We start from the raw sequence: 13,781 nt of genomic DNA on the forward strand, positions 1-13,781 counted from the left end.
CCATTCTATAAAATGAGACCAAGAAAACTAGAATACAACAATAAATACCATACGAAAATACACTGCAAAGTCGCTGATTTATTAAAAAAAAATGGAAAAAGTTTTTTTTTCTCATTATGCACTGTGTGCTGCAGGATTTTTTTTAGACTGTGCACACTGACCACATAGACCCATTCTTTCATATGAAGGCCTACCAGCTTTCTCCCACTAGATTTGAGGTCGCTAGAATTTATGAGTACTAGTACGTCAAAAACCCCTACGCGTAAGACGTATTAGTACGACGAAAACCCTCAAAGGGTTAAAACCCTTCATCATCTTTCATGGGGAGCTGATCGTCGAACTCTCCTTCGCCTACATTCCACCCTCATTTTATGGAAACTTGATTATGGTGACCAGATCTATTCAGCTGCCTCTCCTGTTACTCTATCTAGCCTCAACCCTATTCATCACCAAGGATTACGTTTATGCCTTGGTGCTTTTCGCTCTTCCCCTGTTGAGAGCCTCTATGCAGAAGCGAACATTCCATCCTTATCCGATCGCCATGATGCCCATTGCCTTTGCTACTATGTACGCTCTCATGATCTCCGCAATCCTTCCATTTATAGAATGGTCACCGATATTAGTAGACATTCTTTATTTGTTCGCCGCCCCTGTTTGCTCCGTCCCTCCTCTCTTCGCCTACATTCGCTCGTCTTCTCTTCAATTTCCACCTTTCTATGTTCATGTAGCATCTCACTTTTCTCTACCCCCCTGGGAAGTTCCAGCTGTTCGAGCCTGTTCTTTCTCACTCCCTTCCTCGAAAGCCTAACTGTCTACGGTAACTTCCCGCTCTCTTTTTCTTGACCACTTCCACTCTCATTCTCATGCCATTGCAGTGTACACAGATGGCTCTAAGTCTTCTGACGGTGTAGGATTCGCAGCAGTGTTTCCGAACAGCATCGTACAAGGGCATTTGCTATCTTCGGCTAGCATCTTTACTGCTGAATTGTATGCCATTCTTGTAGCACTTATCCGTATTGCATCTATGCCTGTGTCATCATTTGTGGTTGTCTCAGACTCCCTTAGTGCTTTACAGGCTATACAGAAATTTGATACACCTCACCCCTTAGTCCTCCATATCCAATTTTGGCTATGCAGCATCCCTGGTCATGTTGACTTACAGGGCAATGAACAGGCAGACACTGCTGCGCGGTCAGCAGCACATGACCTACCAGTTTCATATAGAGGTGTTCCATTTACGGACTATTTTGCTGCAATTGCTACCCACCTTCACACCCGTTGGCAACAACGTTGGTCTACTCTACTCGGTAACAAACTTCAATCTATTAAACCAAGTATAGGTTACTGGCCGTCTTCTTGTCACCAGTGCCGAGGTTGAGAGACTATTCTCTCCCGTCTTCACATTGGCCATACTCGTCTTACTCATGGATATCTCATGGAGAGGCGCCCTGCTCCTCTCTGTGAGAATTGTCAGGTTCCATTATTGGTCAGCCACATTCTGTTAGACTGCCCACTTTATCAATGAGCATGCAGAATTTACCTCCAACGTGGTCTTTGCTCCGCTGCTCTCTCTTTACCTTCCCTTCTCGCTGATGGACCCACCCCTTTCATCCAGACTCTCTCATTGACTTTTTGACAACAACTGACTTACTTCACAAACTCTGATACCTTCAGCCCTTTCTACCTCAATCTCTTGCTACCCTCTACCCTGCATTATCCCCTGCCCCGCTGTTTTCTGTAACCTACTGATTGCCCCTCCCCCATCTGCTGCCCAATACCCTGGCTTCCTTCCCTACCCTTCAGTGCTGTATAGCCCTTGTGGCTTAGCGCTTCTTTTTTATTATAATAATAATACCACTCCAGTAGCACTCAATCTACAAGCACCAAACACAACGAATTATTGTGAAATGTTTGAAAGAGTGTGGAGACTAATGCTCACTCCAGCATAAACAAAGTCACACTGACGATGTGTCAACCACTTCTTCCACCACTGCTTCAACCCTCATATTTTTGTACTATTTCCTTCTTCAATTCTATTGTATTAATAATAATAATAATATGATAGAATTGAAGAAGGAAATTGTACAAAAATACGAGGGTTGAAACAGTGGTGGAAGAAGTGGTTGAGGCATAGTCAGTCAGTGTGGCTTTGTTTATGCTGGAGTGAGCATTAGTCTCCACACACTTCCAAACATTTCACAAAAATTCATTGTGTTTGGTGCTTGTAGATTGAGTGCAACTGCCACATAATTAACCATGGGCCCAAAGAAACTTGCTAGTGCCAGCCCTTTGGTAAAGAAATTGAGAAACACGATAGAATTGAAGAAAGAAATTGTACCAAAATATGAGCAGTGCGCAGCAATGGTTGAGGCACTGGTGGAGGCAGTGGTATTAATAACGTACATGTTATACATACATGTTACATACATGTTATTTTACGACATTTTCATGTATTTTATGATTGTTCATGGTTCAACAGGTTAAGGAAGCAGTATTATATTTCCTTACAATATGTTGAGGCACCAAACATTTGCAATTTTTCAACATTCACGAGGCTTTTGATCCCCTAACTCTTGCGAATGTTGAAGGAGACCTGTATTCACTTTCAATTTTCTTGCTTTACATACTCTACCAAACTCATCCACCAACCTCTGCAACTTCTCTTCCAAATCTCCCATATCACAAATCAACTCATTGTCATTCATGAGAGTATTATTTAGTGAAGAAACAGAATTTTGGAATCATTGATCTTACAAGGGCTGGATGGGGTTGTAGTGAGTTCCAGGGATCCTCATCCAAGGAGTTGGATATCTTTTTTTCCGGTGAGATTTCTTGTACTGGTGAAGGGACTCTGATCTAAAGAAAAAAAAAAACTTTTTGTTCATTTCCCAGAACAAGTTTGAATATCATTATTCACTCTTCTTTTTTTGTGTTTGTTGAGACAGTTTAATTCTGTAAAAACTAATTTTTCCTTGCAGAAAGTAGGATGATTTACTCTGCAGTTCTGTTCTGGCATTTCTTATGACGGTTGTGTTGCTGCACTCGAACAAAATTGTACCATTGTGGAGGTTCCCTACCAAGAGCTATCGTGGAGCTTCCCTACCATGCACTATCATGGAGCTTCTCTACCATGCACTATCATGGAGCCTCCCTACCATGCACTATCATGGAGCTACCCTACTATGAACTATCATGGAGCTTCCCTACCATGCACTATCATGGAGCTACCCTACTATGAACTATCATGGAGCTTTCCTACTATGAACTATCATGGAGCTTCCCTACTTTGAACTATCATGGAGGTCCCTTACTATGAACTATCATGAAGTTTCCCTACCATGAAGTATCATGGTACTGTCTGCAGCCTGTGGAGTCAGTAAGGGCAGGGCCGGATTACCGCATAGGCAAACGAGGCATTTGCCTAGGGCCCCGCGCATTTGGGGGCCCCGCGGTCCAAGGGGTTCAGGGGCTCATCCAAGACTGCGCACATGGTGCAAGTGGAAAGGGGTCCCTACCTAAAAAGTTCAAGTGTTTGGAGAGTAAAATTGATTTTTAAAAATTAATCAAAAAAATAAATAATGAAATAAAATAAAATAAAAATAAATAAACCTAACCATAGATGGCAACACTCAACACGCCTTTGTTTACATCAGAACAGCTGTGTTTTCCCGCTAATGGGTGAGTATGGGAGATTCCTCTCCAATTTTCTGTAGTAATTACACATTATCTAGACTTGTACTGTGACAAATTAACTGAAGTGTTGTTGATAGACATTGATGTGTATGGATAAATGTTTGTTTTCACCTCTAAATGTTAAGGGAGGTACCTGATAGGGTTACTTGACCAGTAAAGACACATGGACCAGTAAAGATGCATGGACCAGTAAAGACGCATTTTTGGTAAAAATACTATAAAGAAAATCCTAAAAACGCAAACTGACTTCCGTTTGTAGGTTTTAAAAGCACTTTGTCCTGTCTTTAAGTCTTTATCGTTTCAATAACAGATCTCAATTGATTGATGTTCTACATAACTTCCGTTGCAAATGCTTAGTTTTCAAGTTGTGATGGAAGTGATGTAGAACATCAATTAATTTACTACATATTTCAACAGAAACACTTAAGCCACATCAGAAAATCGTTGGTTGGGTGAAACTGAAAATTGTCCCTGCATTCTTTAATTCTCATGCCCTTATCTTTGGTGGTAGGCCATATATCATGCAAAACATAATGATTAGTTTAGTTATGAAAATGGTAATATAAATACCATTGTGCATTGTTCTTGGACTCAGTATGATTTCTGTTTAAGTAAATTGGAGATCAAGGAGGATGAATTAGTAAAATATTCGTAGCCCAAATCACTAACCTAATCTATGGTAAAAGTTCTGTATATGACTCCTTTCTGGTAACGTTTTGAATTTTTAGATGCGCAGCCAGAGGAAAGGGGGGCTACAAGGCCCATATCCCCCCAATTGACAGAAAAAAAATTTAATAATTAAAAAATTAATAACTGATAATGAAAAATTTGTATTTGCATGATTACAGACCGTGATGCATCCTCATTATGGCATCTCATGAACGTGATGTTGGACGTTCTTATGCGAGTGGGTCACAGAAAAGAAAGAAGAAAATTCAAGAAGAACAGAAAAAGTAAGATGTAGGAAGCTGCAGAAAGATCACAGACATGCTCACGAAAACAGTTTCTGATGTTACCAGTACAGTTGAATCTGCAGATACGTCAGATCATACAGGAAGCCCTCCCTCCATTATTTCTCAGCCAGCATCTACTTCTTTTGTGTCTCCTCTCAATGTCTCAACGGACATTTCATCCACAGTATTTGTCTTAAAAGATCCTGCCTCATGGCCAAATGTAATCCCAGATTCTCTACGTAATGCTTTCATTGCAGAAAACTTCAGTCAAACTCTGAACATTGACTTTAGGAAATCAACAAGGATTTATGATGATGGAAATCGTCGTTGCTTAAAGTCGTCTATGTTTTATAGGAAGCTTGCAAATTCAGAAACTGTGAAAAGATCATGGATGGTATACTCTGAAAGCTCAGGAAAAGTGTACTGTTCAGCATGCAAGCCATTTTCTACCAAAGAAAATACCTTCACACAGGGGTTCAATGGCTGGAAAAATTCCAAGCGTTTCGAGGAACATGAAAACAGCACCACTCATAGGAGCTGCATTTTAGCCAGTGTATTTCGTGCACAGAAAAAAGGCTTATTGGATTCTCATTTGGAAAATCAAACTGAAAAAGAGCACACTTATTGGAGAAAAGTTCTAGAAAGAGTTGTTGCTGTTGTAAAATTCTTAGCTCTAAGAGGACTTGCTTTCCGAGGAGAAAATGAGGTTTTTGGTTCAGAAAACAATGGCAATTTCCTAGGGATCATAGAACTGTAAGCACAATTCGATCCATTCTTAGCAAATCATGTGTCACGCCTTGGGAATGCAGGAAGAGGCACTGTATCTTACATGTCATCTACTATATGCAATGAATTTATTGAACTGATGACTAAGAAGGTCCTCAATAACATCATAGCAGCTGTGAAAACTGCAAAATACTTTGCAATAAGTGTAGATTCAACACCAGATATTTCACATACAGATCAATTGACATTCATTGTTCGCTTTGTCGACTCCAGTGGTAAGCCTGTAGAGCGCTTTATAAAATTCATTCCTCTTTCAGGCCATGATGAAGAAACAATGATGAATGTAGTACTGGATACTCTGCTTGAACATGATCTTTCTATTATGGATTGCCGTGGCCAGAGCTACGACAGGGCAAGTAACATGTCGGGTAAATATAATGGATTGCAAGCCCATATCAAGCAAATCAACCCACTTGCTGAATATGTGCCCTGCTCAACACATTCCCTTAATCTTGTTGGGTCATGTGCTGCGGAGTGTTGTGTCGCTGCAGTTTCATTTTTTGGGCTTTTACAAGCACTCTTTAATTTTTTCTCTGCTTCAACGCATCGGTGGAGTATACTCAAGTGAACCATTCATGGAGATGCCATCAAATCATTATCAACAACAAGGTGGTCAGCGCAGCATGATGCAACACATGCTTTGAAAGACAGCTTTGCTGAAATACATTCTGCTTTGATCCAAATAGCAGAGAATGAAGACCAGACAGCAACTACAAGAAGCGAAGCAGCCAGCTTAGCATCAAAATTGGAAGATTTTGAATTGGCCTTACTCTGTGTGCTTTGGGACTGTATACTGGAACGGTTAAATGCCACGAACAAGACACTTCAGAAAATTGAAATTGAAATGGCTACTTGTGCTAACCTCTATGCAGGCTTAGTGGAATTTGTAAGCTCACTTCGCAATGATGAAGCTTTTGAAATGTTTGAAGAGAAAGCTAAACTGCTGGTGAAAGACTACAGTTACCGGACTGATCATCAGCGGTCAAGGAAGAGGAAACACAATTTTGAAGAGCCAGACAATGAAATTGTGTTGCTACCAAGGCAGAAATGTAAGACAGCTACATACTTCCTCATTCTGGATTCACTGATTACAGAATCAGTGAAAAGAAAAGAAATCTACCAGAATCTCAATGACAAGTTTGGATTTCTGTTCAAAATTACTACTATGCCAGATGCAGAATTGAGAGAAGCTGCATTAAAGTTGCAACAACACCTTTCAGCAGATGTTCAGGACACATTTGTTGAAGAAATAGTTCATTTTTCTGGGTATATGAATCAGATTAAAGCTCCACCTGAAAAATGTGTGCCCTCAGCTGCTTTGAAACATTTAAGAAATGCAGGTATCTCAGAAACCTTCCCTAATGTTGACATAGTGTATTGCCTTTACCTAACACTTCCAGCTACTAACTGTGAAGGAGAACGTTCATTTTCTGTTTTGAAAAGAGCGAAAAACCAGCTCCGTTCAACAATGAGCCAAGACAAATTGTGTAACCTAGCCTTGTTGACCATTGAGTCTGATCTAACAAGAAATATTGATTTTTCAGAATATAATTGATGATTTTTGCCAATATGAAATCCAGAAAAAAGTTTAAGAAGTGCCTGTGAATATAAACAATTCTTTACTTTCTTAGAGTTTATATGATTTGATAGTCTTATGCATGATGCAATAATAACAATAATGGTCAGTGATTTATAAAGGGAATAATAGTACTGTAGTGGTTATGCTGAATATAATAGGTACATGATGTCACTACTTTAATAGCCTAATCTAGTAATACTATGCTGTCTTGAGTTTATTCTCTTTAAAATGCATGATTTAACAAGATAGTTATAATGGCTGTTGGTAAATGGTTTTGGTTGTCTTGATGTACTTTCCCTATTAAATTTAATCTAAATAGCCAGAATGTATTTAATTAGACCTTAAACAGGCTCATACTGACCCCCCCACCCCCAAGCTGGAAGGGGTCGCTTCTCTTACCCGTAACTCAAAGGGGCCCCGCCAATCTGAATATTATTATTATAATCAAAAAGAAGCGCTAAGCCACAAGGACTATACAGCGCTGCAGGGCAGGAAGGAAGCGAGGGCATCAGGTGGCAAAAGGGAGATGGATGAGTAATAGGTTACGGATAACAGCGGGGTAGTGGATGGTGAAAGGGTAAAGGGCAGCAAGAGACTGAACTAGAAAGGGCTGAGGGGAGTGTGAAAAGTATCATCAGAGTTTGTGGAGTAAATCAGTCGTTGTCAAGAAGTCAATGAGAGAGTCAGGATTAAAGGAGGGTCTATCAGCAAGAAGGGAAGGTAAAGAGAGAGTAGTAGAACGAAGACGACGTTGGAGGTAAATTCTGCGTGCTCGTTGATAGAGAGGGCAGTCTAACAGAATATGGCTAATCGATACTGGAACTTGACACTGCTCACAGAGAGGAACAGGGTGCCTCTCCATGAGATACCCATGAGTAAGACGAGTGTGGCCAATGTGAAGGCGGGAGAGAGTGGTCTCCCAACCTCGGCACTGATGACAAGAAGACGGCCAGTAACCTATGCTCGGTTTAATAGAATGAAGTTTGTTACCGAGCAGAGTTGACCAACGTTGTTGCCAACGGGTGCGAAGGTGGGTAGCTATTGCAGCAAAATAGTTCAGAAATGGAACACCTCTATAGGAAATTGGTAGGTCATGTACTGCTGACCGTGCAGCAGTGTCTGCCTGTTCATTGCCCTGTACATCGACATGACCAGGGACCCAACAAAAAACAATATCTTTATGCTTGGTAGAGATACGGCGTAGCCAAAGTTGGATACGGAGAACTAGGGGATGAGATGTATTAAATTTTCGTATAGCCTGTAGAGCACTAAGGGAGTCTGAGACTACTACAAATGATGACACAGGCATAGATGCGATACGAATAAGTGCTGCAAGAATGGCATACAGTTCAGCAGTAAAAATGCTAGCTGAAGATAGTAAATGCCCCCGCATGACGCTGTCCAGAAACACTGCTGCGAATCCGACACTGTCTGAAGACTTAGAGCCATCTGTGTACACAGCGGTGGCATGAGAATGGGAGTGGAAGTGATCAAGAAAAAGAGAGCGGGAAGCCACCATAGGTAGTTGAGCTTTCGAGCAAGGGAGTGAGAAAGAACAGACCCAAACAGCTGGAACTTCCCAGGATGGTAGGGAAAAGTGAGATGCTACATGAACATATAAAGATGGTAACTGAAGGGAAGACGAGTGAATGTAGGCGAAGAGAAAAGGGACGGAGCAAACAGGGGCGGCGAACGAATAAAGAATGTCTACTAATATCGGTGACCATTCTATAAATGGAAGGATTGTGTAGATCGTGAGAGCATTCATAGTAGCGAAGGCAATGGGCATCACGGCGATCAGACAAGGATGGAACATTCGCTTCTGCATAGAGGCTCTCAACAGGGGAAGAGCGAAAAGCACCAAGACACAAACGTAATCCTTGGTGATGGATAGAGTTAAGGCTAGAGAGAGTAGCAGGAGAGGCCGTGGAATAAATCTGGTCACCATAATCGAGTTTCGATAAAACGAGGGCTGAATGTAGGCGAAGCAGAGTTCGATGATCAGCTCCCCAGGAAAGATGAGCAAGGGTTTTAAGAAGGTTTAGCCGGCTGTGACAAGTTGCCTTCAGAGAGGTAATGTGAGGTTTCCAGGATAACCTACGGTCAAAGAGAAGGCCTAGAAACCTGACTGTATCACGTTCGGGGATACGGGAGCCATAGAGATACAAAGGATGATCAGAGATAACAGAGCGTCTAGTGAAAGTAATTTGGTGAGTTTTGGTACTTGAAAATTTAAACCCATGCGTGGTGGCCCAAGTGGAAACACGGTCGACCACATGCTGGAGAGAAACTGCAATAAGATGACAGTCAGCGCCTGCACAAGCAATAGCGAAGTCATCAACATAGAGTGTTGACCAAATATTGGGTAGAAGAACAGAGGCCAAATCATTTATAGCAAGGAGAAAAAGTGTTGTGCTTAGAACACATCCCTGAGGGACACCTTCAGCTTGGACAAAGTCCGGGGAAAGAACATTATTGACTCGAACACGGAAATGTCTGTCAGTTAAAAAGTTCTTAAGGAAGGATGGTAGATTGCCTTGGAGGCCTAAGGAATGGGCCTGGGCCAAAATATTATACCTCCAAGTTGTGTCATATGACTTCTCAAGGTCAAAAAATATGTCAATAACCGAGTGATTATTCGCAAAGGCATTACGAACATACGTATCCAAGCATAGTAAGGGACTAGTGGAGAGACTGTTGTGTGTCTTTAAATACCACATTAAACGTCGATTTACGAGACGTTCCATCACTTTGCAAACTGCACTAGTAAGAGCGATGGGACGATAGTGGGAGGCATCATGTCCTGTAGTACCCGGTTTGCAGAAAGGGAGAACAATGGCAGATTTCCACAGCTGGGGAAGAACTCCTTGTGCCCAAATAAGATTGAAGAGGTGTAAGAGGACTACAAGGGCTGACCGATGTAAATGTTGTAACATACGAATATGAATGTCGTCAGGCCCAGCTGCCGATGATCGGCAAGCTGAGAGCGTTGCCTCTAGTTCTTGAAGTGTAAAAGGCACATTATACTGTTCTTCTCTGAGAGAAGAAAAGTCCAAGGGTACTAACTCTCTGGCAGACTTTGAGGAAAGAAACTAGGGGCATAGATGGAGCCCTCGGGAAATACGGACCAGATGTATGCCAAGTTCAATGGCAACATCGAGAGGGTTTGCTACATCAACACCAGCGACCCATAGAACAGGAGCCGGGTCAGGAGAGTATTTACCACTCAATTTCCTCACTTTTTTCCAGATTGCACTCATAGAAGAAGCAGAGGTGATGGTGGAAACATAGTCTCGCCAACAAGTGCGTTTAGCTTCATGGATGACATGGCGAGCGATCGCACGCTTCTGCTTAAAATCAATAAGTCTCTCAGCGGTTCTATTGTACCGGTACCTGCCCCATGCAGCGCGTTTCAAACGTACTGCACGAGCACAAGCAGGAGACCACCAAGGCACGCACTTCTGAGAATGCCTGCCTGAGGTTTGGGGTATAGAATGAGAAGCTGCGGTATAAACTGACGTCGAGAAGATGTGTAGGAGCTCATCAATGGAGGATGAAGAAGGAACCTCACTAAAAGCAGTGAGGTGTGAGTAAAGATCCCAATTTGCCCGATCAAATTGCCAGCGAGGGCTACGGAAAGGTGGTGAATAGGAAGGAGAAGTAAGAGTGATTGGAAAATGATCACTGTCATGTAAGTCCGGTAGAACAGACCAGGTGAAGTCTAGTGCAGTGGAGGAAGAGCAGACTGATAGATCGATGCAAGAGACAGTATGAGTACGAGGATCAAAATGGGTGGGAGTACCCGTATTTAAAACATGGAGGGGTGAGAGGCGAGAAAAGCCTCCAACTGGATGCCACGTGAGTCACAATGAGACCCCCCCAGAGGAAATGGTGGGCATTAAAATCACCAAGTAACAGAAGTGGTGGTGGTAAGGATGAAACAAGAAAGGCAAAGTCTGGGATAGAAAATGCTCGAGAAGGAGAGAGATATAAAGAACATATTGTAAACCACTTATTCAAGTGGATACGGGCTGCAGTGTAATGCAGCGAGGTATGGACAAATAGTTGACAGTACGGAATATCATTGCATAGAAGAAGGGCACTTTCATTAAAGGTCCCATCTGAGAAAGGATCCGAAGAATACAATAAATTATAGCCTGAGATAGGTTGGAAAACAGCCGAGTGTAATTTTGGTTCTTGTAAGCAAGCACCAACAGGGGAAAACCTGGAAAGCAACATCTGAAGCTCACCCCGATTACCCCTGAGGCCGCGTATATTCCACTGTAAATAGGCCATGATTGGCGATGAAAAAAATACCAGGAATCTGTAGGTAAAGGCACCTACGGGCTAGAGGGGTTAGAAAAGTCAACGTGTGGTGGCATTGGAAGATGTTCAAGCAGCGAAGGAATGGAACGTTGCGAAGAATGGGGTTGTGAAGATGGAGGAGAGGGAAGAGAAGGAACAGGAAGTGAATCAGTGTCCATTGAAGGTTTAGTCTCTGCAATATATTCTGAAATGGCTTCAAGTGTTTCTGAATTCAAAGATGTATGGGAGACCATATTGGAGATAGAAGGAGGAGGGTGAGTAAAGATTGGGACAGTAATGGACTGTACCAAAGTAGAGGGGGAGGGAAGAGTGTAAGGGACTGGAGATGAAGTGTGGGGGGGGACAGAAGAGGCAGAAACCTGGGAGGTGGCAGAAGAGGGAGAAACTTGGGAGGGGACGGGGGTGGAAGGCATAGTATGAGGAGGAGGGTGAATCTCCACACTTGTAATAGAGCCAGAGAGAGGGGAAGAACTAGGTACAGAGACTGGAAAGGTAAAGTGTGGAGGTGGAAGAAGGGAAGGAAGGGGCAAAGAAGATTTGAGCAATGTGGATTTTTTGGGCTTCTGAGAAGTAGAGGGGCGATTGGTATTAGGTGTCGTACGAGGTCTTGTCGATACTGGGGCTTGTGAGGAAGGACGCGAAGATGTGAGAACAGACTGAGTTGTAGTCGGGACGTCAGAGCCAAGGATAGCAAAAGGATTAGATGCCGGAGTGGCTATGGGAGGGGTAACAACAGAGGAGGCTGCAGAAGATGGGACCCCAGAAGTAGGGGGATGTTTGGAAACACGAGAATAAGAAACACGGGGTAGTCTCCCTTGGAGGCGGAGATGAGTAACTGCCATAGCATAAGGGAGACCTTCTGCCTCTTTGAGGCAACGGATTTCACGTTCATTTAAGTAGACCTGGCAATGGCAGGAGTACGAAGGGTGAGCTTCATTACAATTAAGGCAAGATGGAGGTTGACTGCAAGATGTATTAGAATGGTTGTCGGCACCACAGACTGGGCATTCGGCCATAGATCTGCAATATTTCGCTGGGTGGCCAAAATGCCAGCAATTTCTACATTGTTGCGGTGTAGGTATCATCTTTCGAACTTGTAATTGATGTCCCGCGACATATACAGAGGACGGGAGTTCTCGGCTGTCAAAAGTTAAACGAGCCACATTGCAAGGGTAACGTCTCCACCCCCATATAGTACAATTGTACCATATGGTACAATGGCACATGATACAATGGTACCATATGGTAGAATATGGTACAATGGTACCATATGATACAATGGTACCATATGGTGCAATGGTACAATGGCACCATATGGTACATTGTACCATACAGTACAATGATACCATGTGGTTCATTGTACCATCGTGATCATGTCGGAGGATCTCACCTTCAAGGACCATAACATTGTATCAATCGCATCTGCTAGAAAAATGACAGGATGGATAATGAGAACCTTCAAAACTAGGGAAGCCAAGCCCATGATGACACTCTTCAGGTCACTTCTTCTATCTAGGTTGGAATATTGCTGCACACTAACAGCACCTTTCAAGGCAGGTGAAATTGCCGACCTAGAAAATGTACAGAGAACTTTCACGGCGCACATAACGGAGATAAAACACCTCAATTACTGGGAGCGCTTGAGGTTCCTAAACCTGCATTCCCTGGAATGCAGGAGGGAGAGATACATGATTATATACACCTGGAAAATCCTAGAGGGACTAGTACCGAACTTGCACACGAAAATCACTCACTACGAAAGCAAAAGACTTGGCAGACGATGCAACATCCCCCCAATGAAAAACAGGGGTGTCACTAGCACGTTAAGAGACCATACAATAAGTGTCAGGGGCCCGAGACTGTTCAACTGCCTCCCAGCACACATAAGGGGGATTACCAACAGACCCCTGGCAGTCTTCAAGCTGGCACTGGACAAGCACCTAAAGTCAGTTCCTGATCAGCCGGGCTGTGGCTTGTACGTTGGTTTGCGTGCAGCCAGCAGCAACAGCCTGGTTGATCAGGCTCTGATCCACCAGGAGGCCTGGTCACAGACCGGGCCGCGGGGGGCGTTGACCCCCGGAACTCTCTCCAGGTAAACTCCAGGTAATATGGTACTATATGGTACTGTTGTATTCAACACAATAAACACACTAATATTTTCATCTTTATTTTGTTTACAATAATTGTTTACAACAAAAATATGCAAAAATGTTGTATATTAGTAATGTTTTATTACATATTTACAAATATACAGCCACTCGACATGTTCCTTGAGGTGGATGACAAAGCCCTTTGTCTTGGAAACTGCTGAGTCACTAGCTAGCTTGCGTCGCCACTCAGTCTTGGCTGGTGTCTCGGGTCACCAACACCACCTATTGACCATATGGTACACGGTATCATATGTTACAGGGTACCATATGGTACATTGTACTATATGGTATAGG

This window comes from Cherax quadricarinatus, unplaced genomic scaffold (assembly GCF_038502225.1).
Source record: "Cherax quadricarinatus isolate ZL_2023a unplaced genomic scaffold, ASM3850222v1 Contig648, whole genome shotgun sequence".
Lineage (NCBI taxonomy): Eukaryota > Metazoa > Arthropoda > Malacostraca > Decapoda > Parastacidae > Cherax > Cherax quadricarinatus.